Here is a 6,500-nt window from a genome sequence, read left to right as displayed (position 1 = left end):
TCGCTTTCGTCATCCTCCCTCAGAAGGCTTACAGCTTAGCAGGAGTTGAATATCACAAAAACATATGCGGAATAAAGACATAATTAAAAATGAGTGATAACGAAATAATTTATTCAAGACAAACATATGCAATGCACTGAGGATGATTATTAAAACAGATAATGTCTATCATGAGTCAAATGTTTAAACAAACAGAATAGAAATTGCACATGAAAGTAGATCTAATGATCCAATAGTTCGTCCGTCTAGATCTCAATCAGTCTTGTCATGACTAGGCATAAGAGCGGCGATCACCACAGGAGTCTCAAGAGGGGTGAATTAGATTTCTCCATCATTGATCAGATCTTGAATCTTATTCTTCAATGTCCAGCAATTGTTTTTGTAATGTCCAGGACTGTTGGAATGGTACGCGCACCTCGCGTTGAGTTTATAGTCAGGAGTGGAGGTGTTAGCATTTTTAGGAGGGTCCCTCAGAGTAATCAATTCGATCTTCAATAGATGTTGTAATGCTTGACCTAATGACATATTGATCTCGGTGAATTGATGCTTGGGTACGTCTGGCTTTCTTCGTTGTTGTGGAACTGGTGTACAGATTCAGAGTATCCGGGATTCGAGCTTCCGGAATGTATCTGACATAGGACATCAGAACGAGTTATTCATTAAACCATATCTGAAGAGGAATGCCAGAACGGGTCGTACATTAGACCATATCTGGAAGTAGGACATCAGAACGAGTTATTCATTAAACAATATCTGAAGAGGAATACCAGAACGGGTCGTACATTAGACCATATCTGGAAGTAGGACATCAGAACGAGTTATTCATTAAACCATATCTGAAGGAGAATATCAGAACGAGTCGTACATTAGACCATATCTGATGAAGGATGTCAGAACGAGCCGTACATTAGACCATATCTGATGAAGGATGTCAGAACGAGTCATTCATTAGACCATATCTGAAAGAGCAATACTTTAGGATGTATTTAATTTTGTTGACGATAGTTGCCTGACCGATTGGTCGACCTGAAAGATAAAGTTGGTTTTATGTGATGTTATGAATGCAAATGCAATCTTTTCGAGGATCTTTAGGAGTTTAGTTAGCAACATTAGAAAATGGTTTGGTCGCGTCTTTGTCTGAAGAATTCCTTCTTTGAGAATCAAGCTCACCATATCGAGTGGGTCATCGCCTCTGATTAGGGATACTTCTGAATTTGAAGGTACATAGCTAGTGGAAAATAAATCCTCTTGCCCCTTGATAAGTTTTGAGTCTTTGAATTGGAAGGTATGTGGCCAGAGGAAAATAAATCCTCTTGCCCCTTGATAGAAATTCAGTCTTTGATAAAGGCACCTGAAATTGTGCGCCCTAAATTCCTAAGATCCTTGAAAGGGTTAGTTAAATCATGTTATGCTTATGATGTCATGATGTTATGCGAATGCAGTTCATTAGGCATTGTGTGAGATAGTAAGGACAAACAGGTCCTTTCAACAAAACCTGCGAGGAAATGAAGGTTAGTAGCAAACACAAACAAGTCACACAAGTCACGCAAGTCACACAATTTTTGGCTTAAGGCTTGCATGGAGTTTGATCAGGTGTCCTTCCCAAGGGTATTTCTATGGATAAGGAGATTTCAGCAACGGGTTCTACCGAGTTATCCAGAATTGTCAGCCCTTCTAAAGCACCCTCGGACATGATGCATTCGCACCATGCAATGATACTTTGAGAAAGGACCTATCTGAATTGTAGCATCGGGTAGCGACTAGTTCTTAACATTTGTCAAGAGTAGTCCCCCCACTACGTTCCTAAAGGCCAGGATGGGTTAAGGGTAACTAAAGGTCCTTGAGCTCCGGCGCACCCACAGACACATACATAGACCCCCCTCATTTGAGAAAGGTGTGCATATGCTATGGAGTCCTAACTCAAGCGTGAACTTCATATTGACTCATCTCCCACATATGTGAAAGAGGTCGCCATGACTATGTCACTCCAAATCTTAAGTGTTCTTGAATCCGGGAATAGGATTCGTCCTTCAATTTTCCCAAAACAGCCCTGAAAAACAAGCAAAGCAAACAATAGAAAACAATTAAGTGATTCCTAAACTTTTAAGGTAACCCCTCTTTTATCGAAAAGTCCCCAGCAGAGTCGCCAGTTCTGTAATACGGTGAACTGACTTTTATATCAATCGAAATGTCGCGGTTAAGCATGAGTCGCCACCGACTTTTATTTTATCCAAACAAATTCAGAAAGGCAAAAAAGAAACAGAAAAAAACCTTTTGAAGAAATCTAAGTTCGGGGGGTAATTTATGCAAAGGGAAGGTGTAAGGCACCCTTTGCATCCATGGTTTGCCATGGGCTCTTAATTGCTTTGCTTGCTCGTTTTCAAAAAATGTAGATGAAAGAGGAAAAATGGACTTTAGCTCGTAAATGAGCGTAGCCAGTTTTTGAAGAATTGTGAGAAAGAATATGAAAATTGAGCATTGCAAGGCAATTAGGGGCAATTATCTTAAACTCAGATGATAGGTCTCTTTTTAGCCTTTCAGAATGAAAGGGTCAGTCCTTGCCATAAGAGGGCAGGAAGCCTTTCGTTTGGAGGTTGAAGGGTCGTCGAGATATCATTCGCCCAAAGACTGACCCATGCCATAGAGAGGCAGGTAGTCTAAAGGGAATGATCAGAATAGCCTTTTTCGTAGGCAACCAGAAGATACCTCAGCCTTTTTCGTGGGCAACTTCCGAGGGTCGAGGTCATATTTGTGTATCGAAGGCAGCATCATTTTAGGGTCTCATGACCTTTTATCGAGGCAACATGGCTGAGGTATCCTCGTATTCGAGGGACATGGCTTATTCTGCAAAAAAACACAAGGCAACATGGCAACAGGCAACAAGGCAACAGAGAGGGTTACCCAAAAGCGTGCGTGTGTGCACCAATCACGTGATTATATTCAATTATATTATCTTGTAAATTAATGAGGCTAATTCAATTTAATAGTTGTCACTCCCTATTTTACTAACCACGCAGATAATATAAGGCAAGAAACAGTAATATGGGGGAGGGGACAATGAAACCAGCGGATCCCTTAATAGGGTTTGACATAAGTAATAATTAAACAGAAAGAATAAAGGATTAGAGTTTAGGGTTACCAACGACGTAGCTTTGGCATTCGACAAACCCTGAAAAGGAAAAATGGCAAACAAAAAAAAGGGTGAGTGCATTTATCGGTTCGAAGGCGAACACAGTTAACCCTAAAATAAGGATATAATGTATTTAAAATGAAATAAACAAAAGTACTTAGCTTGATTTGATCTGATATGGTTAGCGGTCGCAGGAGCCTCGGAGGTAACCCTAAAAAAGGCAAAGGCAGAAGAAGAGGGTGAATGTATGTACAGTTCATGAAAGGTTAAGGGCAAACCCTAAAATCAAAAAGGAAACTAAATAGACTTTGAAATTTAAATGAATCGAATACTTAGCTTCGTATAAGGCGAGGCGCGTCGTCGAAGTGTTTGAAAAGTAACCCTGAAAAGGCGTAGAAAATAAAATATCTTAGTGCATGAATGTTCTAACGACAAACCCCACAAACCCTGATTTAGGGCACAAGTTAACCATAGTTAATAAAATAACAAACTAATTGAAATAAAACCAAAGTTATGGAGAAAAATCGAGAGTTCGGATCAATATATCGATTAAATAATTATTGGATATAATCCTAATTATTTAATCGATAAAAAGTTCATTTGAAAATAAAATAGTCAATAGTATAAAAATATAAATTTTTAGCACAATAAAAAGATTTAAAAAGGATAAATATTTTAATAAACAAAAACAAAAGGAAAACAAATTAAATAAAATGGTATGCCATTAAAAATAAAAAAAATAAAAAATAAAAAAATAAAAAAAAACTTAGCTGCGATTGGGTGTTACTCGCGTATGCAGTGTGTGGTGGACATGCACTGGAGTGTGTTGGATCTAAGATTCATGAGATCTGATGACACCTGATCGAGGGTGTATAATAGGTGCGTAGAGATGGGATGCACCGAATCAGGATCTTTACCATTATCTGAAAAAGAAAAGAAGAAAAACGCGTGGGATGCTGGGATCGAACCCAGCTCCCTATAGCCACAAACCTAACTCCAAACCAAACACGCTGGGAACGTTAGCTGACATAATTGCAAACCGCACACAATATAACAAATAAAAAAATTAGAAAATTTAAAATGAAGAAATCTCACGCCCAGCTTATCATCTCCTACATACGCTTTTTCGTGACAATTATGGACGTGATTCTCGGGGCTTCACGCTTCAGTGATGGTCGCAATAGCTTCAGAGGAGAACGTAGAATCTTCCTGTATGCGTGGGAGAGTTTGAATCGGCCTCAAAACCCGTTTGCCATGGCACCTCAGTTCAGTTTTTTGTAAGCTTGGAATAGGATTTCTCGTGCAGCCAAATCTCTCCCCCTTGATCAGAAATCCTTATGCATATATATAAGTCTGAATTAGGTTTGTTAAGGTGAATCAAATCTTTGCAAATCAAGAGATTGGAATTGATTTTGGAAGAAATATATAAAGTTTTTAATTTTGTCTTAAACCAATCTTTCTTCTTTCAATGTTTTTTTCTTTTGCGCCTCATTATTCTCAATGCCCAATATTTTAGCTTCAAGAAAGATTCAAAATTATATTTGTGACTTAATCTATTTATTTTATTTTTTTAAATTGATTTATTTAATATTCAAATGAATAGAAATCCATATGAATATAAATAAAAGTCATAAAAATAAAATAATGAATTTAGAAGCCTTGAATTAGTCCATGAGTGATTTTAAAGTCCAATAACTAGGCCCATTGGTTTAAAAACAACAAATTGTGCAATTAGAGTTTTGTGCTTTTCTTGAAAATCGATCATCTTGCGCAAGCCATAACTTGATCAATTTTTATCATATGGAGATGATCCAGGACTTTTTGGAAAGCCCAAGATGTCCTCTAAAAGTCACTTTGGAATATTTCTTCCATTTGGAGATTTTATCTTGATGAACCATGATCAATCCTTGATCAAATGGTGAATGATACTTCAATATGAGGATCTTGACAAACAATCAGGAGTTTTGACTTGCTTTGACCACAGTTGCCTTTTTAGGTTAACCAGTCGACTGTTGACTTTCTGAACTTTTGAATGACTATAGTTTTGAGATATGTCTTGATACTTGTCATGGAGGTAATGTGAGACATGTTGAGCCATATGAGATGCTTGGAAGCCATTGATTCAGTGATATTCCTTTGAAAGAATCAAACCCTAGTTCAGAGCCTTTGTATAGGAGAATGTGTCTTATGAGTTTTGCACATTGATCTGATTTTAAATAGGAGAAAATGTATGGGCAAATTTTGGGGTATGACACGGTACATCTCTTTCATCGTCAGTGGTACGTCGATGAATCATCTCCTTTTATATCATCAGTGGTACGGTGGTATACCTCTTCATGCCTTCAGTGGAACGTTGGTATGTGTTATCGTCAGTGGTACGGCGGTACATCTCTTTCATCGTCAGTGGTACGTCGATGAATCATCCCTTTATATCATCAGTGGTACGGTGGTATATCTCTTTCATACCATCAGTGGAACGTTGGTATGTGTTATCGTCAATGGTACGGCGATACATCTCTTTCATCGTCAGTGGTACGTCGATGAATCATCTCCTTTTATATCATCAGTGGTACGGTGGTATACCTCTTCATGCCTTCAGTGGAATGTTGGTATGTGTTATCGTCAGTGGTACGGCGGTACATCTCTTTCATCGTCAGTGGTACGTCGATGAATCATCTCCTTTTATATCATCAGTGGTACGGTGGTATACCTCTTCATGCCTTCAGTGGAACGTTGGTATGTGTTATCGTCAGTGGTACGGCAGTACATCTCTTTCATCATCAGTGGTACGTCGATGAATCATCTCCTTTTATATCATCAGTGGTACGGTGGTATACCTCTTCATGCCTTCAGTGGAACGTTGGTATGTGTTATCGTCAATGGTACGGCGGTACATCTCTTTCATCGTCAGTGGTACGTCGATGTTTTATCCCTTTATATCATCAGTGGTACGGTGGTATACCTCTTCATGCCTTCAGTGGAACGTTGGTATGTGTTATCGTCAATGGTACGGCGGTACATCTCTTTCATCGTCAGTGGTATGTCGATGTTTTATCCCTTTATATAATCAGTGGTACGGTGGTATATCTCTTTCATACCTTCAGTGGAACGTTGGTATGTGTTATCGTCAGTGGTACGGCGGTACATCTCTTTCATCGTCAGTGGTACGTCGATGATTTATCCCTTTTATATCATCAGTGGTACGGTGGTATATCTCTTTCATGCCTTCAGTAGAACGTTGGTATGTGTTATCGTCAGTGGTACGGCGGCGCATCTCCTTTTATATCATCAGTGGTACGGTGGTATACCTCTTCATGCCTTCAGTGGAACGTTGGTATGTGTTATCGTCAGTGGTACGGCGGTACATCTC

This window comes from Vicia villosa, linkage group LG4 (genome assembly GCF_029867415.1).
Source record: "Vicia villosa cultivar HV-30 ecotype Madison, WI linkage group LG4, Vvil1.0, whole genome shotgun sequence".
Taxonomy (NCBI): domain Eukaryota; kingdom Viridiplantae; phylum Streptophyta; class Magnoliopsida; order Fabales; family Fabaceae; genus Vicia; species Vicia villosa.
This window is presented reverse-complemented; position numbering follows the sequence as displayed.